Source organism: Pteronotus mesoamericanus, unplaced genomic scaffold, assembly GCF_021234165.1.
Source record: "Pteronotus mesoamericanus isolate MK-2021 breed Mesoamerican mustached bat unplaced genomic scaffold, CSHL_Meso_final scaffold_12, whole genome shotgun sequence".
NCBI lineage: Eukaryota > Metazoa > Chordata > Mammalia > Chiroptera > Mormoopidae > Pteronotus > Pteronotus mesoamericanus.
This window is the reverse complement of record NW_026555303.1, coordinates 75,136-88,643: the sequence shown is the minus strand read 5'-3', so window position 1 is coordinate 88,643 and position 13,508 is coordinate 75,136. Positions and strand designations below refer to the sequence as shown.

General features: G+C 40.1%; 1 protein-coding gene and 1 pseudogene across 1 annotated transcript in view; one reads left to right on the top strand and one right to left on the bottom strand.

Annotated features, from left to right (window-relative positions):
* The window catches only part of SYTL4 (synaptotagmin like 4), a 111,056-nt gene that overhangs the window by 36,395 nt on the left and 61,153 nt on the right, over positions 1-13,508 (bottom strand). The gene's annotated exons all lie outside the window — the stretch shown is intronic.
* On the top strand, positions 1,904-2,619 carry LOC129082227 (mRNA turnover protein 4 homolog; annotated as a pseudogene).

Below are 13,508 nucleotides of genomic sequence, written 5' to 3'. Positions count from 1 at the left end.
ACTTTGGAGGTAGTCATGGAGGCGGTTTTGATGGGAAAAACAACTTTGGTTTTGAAGGAAACTTCAGTTGTCAAGGTGGCTTTGGTGGCAGCTGTGGTGGTGGTGGATATGGTGGCAGTGGGGATCTATAATGGATTTGATAATGAAGAAAGCAATGTTGGGGGTGAAAGAAGCTACATTGATTTTTGCAATTACAACAATCAATCTCCAGATTTTGGACTCATGAAAGGAGGAAACTTGGAGGCACAAACTCTCGTCCCCATAGTGGTGAAGACCAGTACTCTGCCAAACCATGAAACCAAGGTGGCTATAGCAGTTCCAGGAGCAGCAGCAGCAGCTATTGCACAGACAGGAGATCTTAACTACTCATAGGAAACAAAGCTTAGTGGAGAGGAGAGTTGCAGAGGTGACAGGAAAGCTACAGGTTATAACAGCTTTGTGAACTCAGACAAGTACCGTGGTGGCAGGACCTAGCTGCTACAAAAAAAGACGTCTTTAGACAATACTCATGTGTATGGTCAAAATATTCGAGGGCTTTATTTGTGACTGTGAATTAGGTATATTTGAGTTTCAGCTGTGTATGAAGTGTAAAGCATTCCAACAAAGGGTTTTAATGTAGATTTTTCTTTTGCACTCATTCTATTGATTGTGAAATGTCATAGTCTGATCATGATGAATAAATGAGTCTTTTTAAAAAATATAAAAGATCAATGAAACCAAGAGCTCATTCTTAGAAACGATGAACAATATTGATATGACTTTAACCAACTCATCAGAAAAATGAGAGTGACAACCCAAATAAATAAAATTAGAAATGAGCTCTGGCTGGTGTGGCTCGGTGGATTGAGCACCAGCCTGCAAACCGAAAGGTCGCCATTCAATTCACTGTCAGGGCACATGCTTGGGTTGTGGGACAGGTCCCCAGTTGGGGGAAGGCAAGAGGCAACCAATCGATGTTTCTCTTACACATTGATATTTCTCTCCCTTTTTTTCTTCCTCCCTTCTCCTCTCTCTGAAAATAAATACATAAAATCTATAAAAAATTAAAAATATGAACAAGCAGAACTTTAAAAAAAGAAAGAGGATAAGAACAATTCACATAACAAAAATACACAAAATATCCTACAAAAATGCTATGGACAATTATATGACCACAAATTGGACACTCTAAGAAAATGGATAAATTCCTAGAAACCTAAAATTTTCCCAGACTAGTGTAGTGATTGTTGGGGGGAGGGGAGTACTGGGGGATTAAATTGTAATAAAAAATACAATAAAATATTCAAGTGTTTTTTAAAAAACAGAAGAAACAGACTATCTGAACAGACTAATTATAACCAACAAAATAAAAGGGGTAATCAAAAACTCTCAGCAAACAGAAGTTCTAGACTAGTAGGCTTTAGAGTTGAATTTCGCCAAACATTCAAAGAAGAATTAACACTTATCTTCCTCAAACTATCCCAAAAAATTCAAGAGGAGGGAAAACTCCCAAGGTCATTTAATAAGGACAGCATTACCTTGATTTCAAAACCAGATAAAGACACTATAAAGAAAAAATTACAGGCTAAACACCCTAATGAACATAGATGCTAAGGCCCCACCCACCATCAACCCAGCATGTACCATGCTGCAGGCTCGGTCTCCATGGTACCAAAGAGTTGGGATCACACACAAAGCCCTTGGTGGGACACTCTGGACTCAGAAGTCCTCCCACATGTGAAAAGTAGCCCTGGGAATGTGGGGAAGAGCTCAAGTGGATGCCAGGCAGAGAGAGAGAGCCACAGAGCAGATTGGGTGAGGCACACAGGAGGACAGCTCCCGAGGGCCATCCCGGAGGCCTCTCCACTGCCTGGGTTCCAACAAGCAACACCACCTCCCCCCCACCCACCGTGGCTATAGAGTGATGCCTAAATCCAAGTGCAACAGGAAAGTTTCCTTAACTGAAACTGCTAAGAAAGGCTTGGAATTGAAACAGAACCTGACACAAGGGCTTTGGAAATGCGTGGATACATACAAGTACCTCTTCATCTTTTCCATGGCCAACATGAGGAACAGCAAGCTGAAGGACATCCGGAACGCATGGAAGCACACCCGGATGTTCTTCGGCAAAAACAAAGTGATGATGGTGGCCTTGGATTGAAGCCCATATGATGAGTACAGAGACAACCTACATCAGGTCAGCAAGAAGTTGAGAGGTGAAGTCAGTCTGCTTTCTACCAACCACACTAAGGAGGAAGTGAATGAGTAGTTCATGAAACACATGGAAATGGACTACGCCAGTGCTGGGAAGAAAGTAACCTTCACCATGAACCTTGACCCAGGGCCGCTGGAGCAATGCTCCTACTCCATGGAGCCACAGGTGAGGCAGCTGGGGCTGCCCACTGCCCTCAAGAGAGGTGCGGGGACCCTGCTGTCCAACTACGAGGTGTGCAAGGAGGGCAACCTGCTGACCCCAGAGCAGGCCTGCATCCTGAAGCTGGGTATGAGATGGCTGAGTAAAAAGTGACCATCAAATACATGTGGGATGCACAGTCCAGAAGGACCCAGCATATGGGAGATGACAGGCCAGAGAGTGTGTCCAAGTCAGCGTAAGAATCCAAAGAAGACAATGACTGCTAACGGACACGGGACTGCGGGCTTCCCAGCCGGACCAGGCGTTATTCTGAACATGTGGGGCCACTGCCGCCCCCAACCTGGGCAGCAGCTGTTTGTTTTGTTGTGGATGAAGACAAGGAAGGGCACTAGGACAGACTGTTTTCCTACAAAGAAGAAAACTCTGTCTGCAGGGTGTCTCCCTGTGGATGGGCAAAAGGAACTTAAAAAAAAATAGGACGTTCAAGATGATGGAGGAGTAAATGGAAGTCACACTGACCTCCTCCCAGGACCAACCTGGAATTACAACTAAATTGTGGATAAGTCACCTGGAACAAACAACTGGACAAAGTGAAAGAGGAGCCTTGTAACCTCGGAGACAGAAGAATCGGCTTTAGTGTAATTTCACTGGTAAGGAGTGCGGCACAGACCCAAGAAAGGCAGGCAGGGTGCCCACGGGCGGCAGCACCAGAAGGATACTGAAATGGCCAGTTGAATCCCCCTGAGAAGAGTGGGGTCTAAACCCAAAACGGGGATCTCTAGCCCACAACACCAGAGCCCAAAAAGTACACAGAAAACAGCCAGCTGCGAAAAGTAGCAGGGTAGCTCTCTGCCAGAGACAGGTGGCTGGAGACGCAAAGAACTGTTTAAAGGACCAACGCATACATTTTTATTTGCAGCCACCTACCCTGGTCTCCAGCAAAGGAGGGGACAGAGTGGGCTAGAGACCGTGAGGAGAGAATGGGAAAGGGCCTTTGGGGAGAGAACTGAGTGGATGGCAGGATCTCGGTGCTGACTCATCCCCCATGTGGCAGCAGCCATCTTGCTCAGGCAGAGACCACTCCGCCTGAGCAGTAAGAGTGTCAGAAGACCCAATAGCCCTGCCCCCAGGTGAGATTCTGACCCGACCTGTGCTGTCTAAGCTGCAAGCTGAGTGCAGAGAGGCAGCCACAGACAGTAGATCCCAGGCTAAAGGGAGTGCAGAGATCTCTGGAGACACTTGAGGAGAGAATGGGGATGGAGGCTATGTGAAGAGAAAGGAGAGAGTAGCCGGCAAGATACTAGTGTGGAATCCTCCCCTATACGGCAACAGCCGAAGAGGATCCAATAACCCTGCCTCCAGTAGGGACTCCACCCCACCCTGAGCTGTCTAAGGCTACCTGCTGAGTGCAAAGTAACTAGATCAGCAGCTGAAGAAGACAGCCATAAAGATTAGATTGCTGTAAGCCTCAGACTGCCTAAGGTCAGACAGGGTCAACATCTGACATCATCAGAGGCAGATGCAGAAAGTAAAAACAGCGGTCTCCAACCATAGAAGTTCACACCACAAAGTCAGGAAATCAGGACAGATAAATTTAAGAATCAGAAGCTAAAGAGAAGAGTCTCACAAATATTGGGAAGACAAAGAAATACGCCCCACTTGAAGGGAAAGGAGGAATCCCCACAAAAAGACCTAAATGAAATAAAGGTAAATTAATTATCAGATATTAAGTTCCAAACAACAATTCTAAGGAAGCTCAATGAGCTCAGTGAGATCATAGAGAATTACCAAAAACTACAGGGAAGCTATGAGGAACTTACTGCAAACTATATTGACATGAAAAAGCACATAGAAACCATCAATAAGAGACAAGAGGAAATGAAGAATACTATTTCTGAATTGAAGAACACAGTAGAATTAATCAAAAGCAAGCTAGTTGAAACTGAGGACTGAATCAGTGAGCTGAAGGACAAGGTATGAAAAAGCTCCCAGAAAGAGCAAGAAAATGAAGAAAGACTCAAAAAGAATGAAAAGGCGTTGAGGGAAATGCAGGACAACCTGAAACATAATGATATCCATATAATAGGGATACCAGAAGGAGAAGAGGATGAGGAAGGGATAGAGAACTTGTTTGAAAAAGTGATGGAAAACTTCCCTAATTGGAAGAGAGAAAAAGTCACACAAGTCCAGGAAGCCAGGAAGCACAGAGGGTCCCATTCAAGAGGAACCCAATGAGGCACACTCCAAGGCACATCATCATTAAAATGGCAAATATTAAAGACAAAAAGAGAATCCTAAAGCAAGCAAGGGAGAAAGAGGTACTAACATATAAGGGAGCCCCAATATGGCTAGCAGCTGACTTCTCAACCGAAACACTGCAGGCCAGAAGGGAATGGCCAGAAATATTCCAAGTCATGAAAAGCTAAGGCCTGCAACCAAGACTGCTCTACCCAGCAAGGCTCTCCATTAAAATGGAAGGCGAAATAAGGAGTTTCCCAGAAAAGAGAAGGCTAAAAGAATACACCTCCACTAAACCAGCACTGCAAAATATGCTAAAGGGACTGCTTTAAGATGAAGAAGAAGTTTCTATGAATACCCAGTTTCTTTAAGAGTTGCTAATACTTGATATTACCATATTTTTAATACTCATTAATCTGATTGTGACAATGATGTCATTTTAATTGTTCCTTTACTATTTGTTGAAACTAAACCTGTTTTAGTATATTTCTTGCATACTTCTATTATTTTTTAAAAAGCTTTAAATGACTTTTTGGTATCTTTATCCATTTATTGATTAAAGGTTTACAGAACTTTTTTCCGTAAAAAAACAAACAAAAAACCCTATTAACCAGGTTTTAGATGTGTTGTAAGTACCTTCCTATTCTATTCCTTGTCCTTTAACTTTTTTATATGTATATTTCTATATAGTTAAATGTTTAATATAGTCATATTTTCAATATTTAACTTTATAGCTTCTCTAGTTGAATATTTTACCTCAGGTCATGAAAAGTATTAGTTCTATCTTCTTCTAAAACTCCTTTGATTCTACATATTGATTTTTAACTCACCTGAATATTTCTTGTATAATGTGTGAAATAGGGCTCTATGTTTTATTCGAAGTAATAGTGTTCCATACGACTTATGTATTGAATAAGCCTTATTTTCCTCATTGATCTGAAATATCAACTTAATCATATATTGTTAGACAGACATATATGTTTGTATCTAGAATGCTCATTATATTTCATTGATCTACTTGATTATTTCTGTGCTGGTGTCATGTTGGTTTAATTGGTGAGGCTTTATATTGGTTTTAAATTTTTTAAATATTTTATAATTAACTTTGACATTTAAAAAATAAATTAAATCAATCTGCATTTAAGAAAGAAAGAAAAAAAAGAAAGAAAGAAAGAAAGAAAGAAAGAAAAAAAGAAAAGAAAAGAAAAGAAAAGAAAGAGAGAGATGGAACTGCTACCTTTTGTGACAACATGGATGGAACTGGAGAATATAAAGCTAAGTGCAATAAGCCAGTTGATGTAAGACAAATACCATATGATCTCACCTATACATGGACTCTATTCAATAAAATAAACTAACAAACAAAATAAACCACAGGCAGGGAAACATGGAGCAGACTGAATGTGACCAAAGGGCATGGGAAAGGAGGACAATCATGGAAAGAAGGAGAAGGCACTAGACATAGAAGTTGTACGAATGGCCCATGGGCATGGACAACAGAGTGACAACTGACTGTGGGCGTGGGGGTGGGATGGGTGGAGGGGGTAAAGGGGTAAAAATTGAGACAACTGTAATAGAATAAACCTGATTTATAAGTTTAAAAAATCAAAATAAAAATGTAAAAAAAATAAAAAATGTAAAAGAAAACATAGATGCTAAAGTCCTCAACAAAAATACTTGCAGACCAAATCCAGCAATACATTAAAAAAATCATGCAGCATGATCAAGGGGGATTTATTCCTTGGATACGAGATTGGTTCAAAGTCCACAAATCAATTAATGTGATATATCACATAAACAAAATGAAGGATACAAATTATATGATTATATCACTAGATGCAGAAAAAGCATTTAACAAAATCCAGCACCCATTTACAATGAAAACTCTAAGGAAAGTGGTAACAGAAAGAAGGTACCTCAAAACAATAAAGGTCATATTTCACAAACCCACAGCTAACTTTATACTCAATGAGCAAAACCTAAAATAATTTCCCTTAAGATCAGGAACAAGACAGGGATGTCCACTTTCACTGCTGTTGTTCAACATAATAGTGGATGTCCTTGCCACAACAATTAGACAAGAAGAAAAAACAAGGTATCCACATTGCAAAGGATGAAGTAAAACTACCATTATTTGAAAATGACATGCTATTATATATAGGGAACTGTAAAGATTCCACCAAAAAATCTACTAAAACTGATACATGAATTCAGTTAAGTAGCAGGATACAAAATAAATATCAGAAATTGGCTGCATTTTTATATACCAATAATGAACTATTGAAAAAGGAAACTAAAGATTGAGGTAGGGAAGATGGCAGCTGCTTAGGTGGAAGCTGAGCCCACTCACAGATGCCCCCAGAATGGATTTTCGGCTGATTTTCCAACAAGGGACCTGAACAACCACAACATCTCAGCTGATGAGACTTTTTAAAGGCAAGGGGATGCTTTGTACAGGAGGTTAGAGGCTTTATAAAGTGAGGGGGAAATGCCCTGTGCAAGGTGGCTGCAGCAGAGGAGAGATCAGACAGAAAATGCAGCTTAGTGGCTCCCTCCCCTCCAGGAGTCGGGGCCCTGGTCCCACACAAGGAAACCACCAATCGTAATCAGGAGAGATGTGGAAGGATATACGAAGTCTGGGAGACTCAGGCTACATACATACAGTGAGCAGCACGTCCATAGCTGCAATTCCAACCAGGAGACTTCCAGAAAGACTCTATCTCCTAAAGCTATTGGAGGAACTGGCAGGCTGTAGACAGCCCTGACCAAAAAAGACTGTGTTTTTTGGAGAGGTGGAGTGCGAGAACTGGCCCAGGGCTCAGTGCTGCAGTGTGGGTGCCACACAGAGACTCTTAAAAGGGGAACTGAGGTGAGACTGGGGAGAGACCCTATGCTTGCATGCACATGCAGTGGCTCTATCAACAAAAAACCCAGAGTAGAAGCTCAATTCAGTCCCACTGAGTCCAGCTGCACAGTAATAACAGAAAGGGGCCCGATGAGGGGACTATAGGACCAGGCCCAGTATAGTTGGTTAGTAGGGAACTGCGCAGAGTGGAGAGTTCGGGCCTGAGTCTCCTGCGAGAGTGGCAGGACACTAGAGGCAGGAGAGGCTGGGGACTAGATGGCCTGGTGCTGGACACCCGAGATTATGTTGTAGCTAGGCAGGTCCCTTTTTACAAAGATTAGTCCCTCACAGAAAATGGACAGCTAATTCACCAGAAACCATACACTATCGGACGTAATTTGGAACAGACCAAGACATGTGGTGAGGGGGCAGCAGGGAAACACTCCCACTGTCTTTCCTGAAGACTGAAAAGTATGTCCGGGGGGTGACCCAGAGAGTCTACCTCACCAATCACAGAAGAGGCCCCCTCTGGAGGCAGGTGGACATAGTACTGGCAGTGTTCTCAGACATTAGATGAACCACTCTTGGTCCTAATGCTGATGGAAAGCTAGCAGGGCAGAACAGTGGGGACCAGCCAAGCCTGAAGGAGAGAGCCATGCACTGTGGATTGCTTGTAGTCTCAAACAGGCTGCTAGACTAGGACACCATCTGACATTACCAGGAGCAGATCCAGAAAAAGACAGTTGCAAACACTAGACTGTGTTCAGATGAATTCCACCATGGTCTTTTTTATTATTTCAGTTATTTTTTTCTCTAGCATAGCTTAATATTTTGTCTTCCTTCAAGTTTATTCCTATTATTTCACTAATTTCATTTTATTTTCAAATCTCATATTTTATCCTCCCTCTTGTTCTTATATTTGTTTTAAACTGTATTCCCCCCTTTTTTACTCGTAGTTCATATTCTGCATTCTTACTATTTTTCCTTCCTCCAGCCTCTCAAAATCATATTTCTTCCCATTAGTCATCTCACACTCTTTTTCCCTTTCTTATAATATCCTTATTCTTTCTTCACCTTTATATAATCTTTGCTCATTGATTGGTGATATGGTGGTGGTGGTTGCATTTCTTCAGTTTATTCCTAGAAGTTTACTATTTTTGTATTTCAAATCCCAAATTTTACTGTACCTTTCTCCTATTCCATTTTGCTTTCCTCCTGCCCTTTCATTAATCTTAACTTTTATTGCCCCCCCCCATAGCCCGGTTTTCACTCCTCACTCTTATTGTTTCTTCTCCATCTATCTTCTCAAAAAATCATGTTTTTTCTTCTCATTCCCTTTACACTTGTATTAATATTTGCTAATTTGTCATTGATAATACTATGGTGGATGTTTCTCTTCAATTTTGTTCCTATTTTTAACTATTTTTAAACTTCTTCTCTCCTCTTTTCTTGCTGCATTTTGCCTCTTCCCTCCCTTTATTTACAATGTAAATTTTACTTTCTCTCTTCTCCTTGCTTCTGTTCTCTACTCTTATTCTTTCTCCTGGCTCTACCCTCTCAAAATACGTTTTCTTTCATTTAGTCACCTCACATTTGTTTTTCCTTTCTTATAATAGCCTTAGTCCCTTTCCACCTTTATTAATATTTGCTTATTTGTTGTTGATACTGTGGTTGTGACCGGGCATTATTTTTGCAGGTGTGGGTTTTATTTCCTGGGTTGTTGTATCTTGTATTGGCAGCACCTGCGCAACAGAATACAAGACATGGTGAGTGTTGTGACTCTCAGTCAGCCAGCTGGAAGGAAGGACACACCAAAGAATGACTCAACACAACCAAAATCTAATTAAAACAGGAGAGCCCACATAAAGGGCATCCCAAGAGTTTGAGCTCAGGAGATCAAGGAGACTGCACAACTGAGTCCAAAGGTCTCCTACCACAGAAGGCCACCCTACGAAGACAGGATGTTAAAGCAGAATAAATATGCAGAAACAAACAAAAATAGTCACCTAAAATGGGAAGACAAAGAAACAAACCCCAATTGAAAGGAAAGGAGGAATTAACAGAAAGAATGCTAATGAAATTGAGGAGAGCAATCTATCAGACATAGAGTTCAAAGTAATGGTTATAGGATGCTCAACGGGCTCAGTGAGAACTACAAGAAACTCTATAGGAGCTACAAGAAACTTCGTGGGAACTACATCAGCATGAAAAAGGACATAGAAACTATGAATAAGAGACAGGAGGAAATAAATACAATGAAGAATACACTACAATGAAGAATACACTAGAAGGAATGAAGAGTAAGGTAGATGAAGCAGAGGATCAAATCAGCAAGCTGGAGGCAAAGGTATAAAAAACAGAGCATCAAAATAAAAAAAAGGCTCAAAAATAATGAAGAGGGGTTAAGGGAGCTCATGAAATGTAATAATATCTGTACCATAAAATATCGGAAAAGAAGAAAAGGAACCCTGGCTCATGTGGCTCAGTGGATTGAGCACTGGTCTGCGAACCACAGGGTTGTCAGTTCAATTCCCAGTCAGGGTATATGTCTGGGCTGCAGGCCAGATCCCCAGTAAGGGGCGCACGAGAGACAACCACACATTCATGTTTCCCTCTGTCTCTTTCTCCCTTCCTTCCCTCTGTCTAAAAATAAAATAAATAAAATATTTTTAAAAAAAGAAGAAAAGGACCAAGGGATAGAAAATCTGTTTGAAAAAGTAATAACAGAAAAGGCTCCTAACTGTGAAAATCACATCTGTTCAAGAAGCACAGAGAGTTCCAATCAAGATGAACCCAGACAGGCCCACTGTAAGAGACATCATATTAAAATGGCAAATTTAAAGACAAAGAGAGAATTTTAAAGGTAGAAATGGAGAAATAGCTAGTGACACACAAGTGAAACCTAATAGGCAATCAGCTGATTTCTTAAAAGAAACACCACAAACAAAAAGGGATTGGTATGAAATATTCCAAGGAATGAAAAGCAAAGGCCCACAACCAAGACTACTCTACTCAGCAAGCCTCTCATTTAATATGGAAGGTGAAATAAGGAACTTCCTAGACAAAGATCATTTAAAAGAGTATATCTCTGCCAAACCAGCAGTGCAAGAGATGTTAAAGTGGCTGCTTTAAAAAGATGAAGTAAAAGAGGGAGAGAGGAACATAGGTACAAAGGAAAAAATGGCAATGACTAAGTACCTATCAATAATAACCGTAAATGTAAATGGATTAAATGCTCCAATACAACAACACAAGGTAGCTGAATGGGTAAGAAAATACAAACTGCATATATGCTCTACACCAGAGACCTATTTCAGAACAAAAGAACTACATAGGATGAAAGTGAAGGGATGGAAAAAATATTCCAAGCAAATGGGCATGAAAAAATGCTGTGGTAACAATACTTATACAAAATCAACTTCATAACAAGAGACAAAGAAAGACACTACATAATACCTTAGGGAGTAGTCCAGCAGAAGGATATAACCCTTAAAACCACATATGCGCCCAACATAGGAGCACCTAAGTATATAAGGAAAATCTTGGAGTAGTGCAAGAAAGACATCAACAGCAACACAGTCATTATAGATTTTAACACCTCACTGTCTACAATGGATAGATCTCTGAAACTAAGAATCAACAAGGATATTGAGGCCTTGAATGACACTCTGAAACATGCAGAACTTTTCACTCCAAAGGAGAAAAATATATACTTTTCAAAATGATATGGAACATTTTCAAAGATAGACCACATGGTAGAACCCAAAACAAGCTCTCACAAAATCAAGAAAATTGAAATCAAAGTTGTGAAAGTGTACACCCCTGTCTTGTTCCTGATCTTAATGGGAAAGCTTTTTAGTTTTTGCCTGTTGAGTATGATGTTTGCTGTAGATTTCTTATATATGGCTTGTATTATGTTAAGGTATGCTACCTCTATTCCCACTTTGCTGAGTGTTTTTATCATAAATGTGTGCTGTACCTTATCAAATGCTTTTTCACATCTATTAATATGATCATGTGCTTTTTCTCTTTCCTTTTGTTTATGTAATGTATTATGCTTACTGATTCGTGAATATTGTACCATCTTTGCATCACTGGGATGAAATCAACTTGATCACGGTGTATGAACTTTTTAATGTATTCCTTGATGCAGTTTGCCAATATTTTGTGGAGGATTTTAGCGTCTATGTTCATCAGCAATGCTGGCCTGCAGTTTTCTTTCTTTGATGTGTCTTTATCTGGTTTTGGGATTAGGATGATGCTGCCTTCATAAAAAGAATTTGGAACCCAGAGACATATGAAAGGATGCTCATCATCACTAGCCATCAGAGAAATGCAAATTAAAACCACAATGAGATGCCACTTCACACCAGTCAGAATGGCCATCATGAACAAATCAACAAACAACAAGTGCTGGTGAGGTATTGGAGAAAAGGGAACCCTAGTGTACAGCTGGTGGATGCAGACTGGTGTAGCCACTGTGGAAAACAGTATGGGATTTCCTGAGAAAACCAATAATGGAACTGCCTTTTGATCAAGCAATTGCACTGCTGGGATTATACCCTGAAAACCCTGAAACATTAATTCAAAAGAACCTATGCACCCCAGTGTTCATAGCAGCAGAATTTACAATAGCTAAGTGTCGGAAGCAACCTAAATGCCCTTCAGTAAATGAGTGGATCTAAAATCTATGGTACATTTACACAATGGAATACTATGCAGCAAAAAGAAAGAAGGAGCTCCCACCATTCATGACAGCATGAACGGATCCAGAGAGCTCTATGTTAAGTGAAATAAGCCAGGCAGCAAAAGAAAAATACCATATGATCTCACCTGTAAGTGTAACCTAGTCAACAAAACAAACAAACACAATATAATCAGAGACATTGAAATAAAGAACAAACTGACAGTAACCAGACGGGAGGGGGATAACATGGTAAAGAAGGAAAGTGGTCATCAACATACATGTATAAAGGACATATGGACAAAGCCATAGTGGGGTAGGATAGAGGGTAGAGGTGGGAATGGACAGGGAGGGGGAACTTGTGGTAGGGGAAATGGAAACAACTGTACTTGAACAACAAGAAAAAAGAAAAAAAGAAAAATGAAATCATATCAAGCATCTTCTTAGATTACAGTGGCTTGAAACTAGAAAGCAACCTCAAGGAAAAAACTCAAAAACATTCAAGTACATGGGGACTGAAATGCATATTATCAAATAATGAATGGGTTAACAATGAGATCAAGGAAGAAATAGAAAAGTATCTGGAAACAAATGAAAATATACACACAACAACCCAAAACCTATGGGACACAGCAAAGGCAGTCCTGATAGGGAAGTTAATAGCAATACAGGCCTACCTAAAAAAGACAGAAACATTTCAAATAAACAACCTAACCCTACATCTACAAGAACCAGGAGAATAACAACAAAAAAAAGCACAGAGTGAGTACAGGGAAGGAAATAATCAAGATCAGAGCAAAATTAAATGACATAGAGACTAAAAAACAATTCAAAGGATCAATGAATATAGGAGCTGGTTCTTTGCTCTTTGAATAGATAAACAAATTGACAAACATTTAACCAGACCCATAAAAAAAGAGAGAGGACCCAAATAAATAAAATCAGAAACAAAAGAGAAGGAATTACAACTGATACCACAGAAGTACAAAGGATTGTAAGATAATGCTATGAAAAACTATATGCCAAGAAATTGGACAACTTGAGTGAAACAGATAAATTTTTAGAAACATATAATCTTACAAAACTGAATCAAGAAGAAGCAGAAAGCCTGAATAGACTGATAACAACTAGTGAAATAGAAGCAAGGATCAAAAACTCCAGGTACAGAAAAATACTGGACAGGATGGCTTCCCAAAGGGGTATTTTACCAAACATTTACAAAAGAACTCCTATTCTTCTCAAACCATTCCAGAAACTTCAACAAGAAGGAAGACTCCCAAATCTTCTTACCAGGACACTATTATCCTAATTCCAAAACCAGGTAAAGACACAACAAAGATAGGAAGCTATAGGCCAATATCTCTGATGAAATTGATGCTGAAATCCTC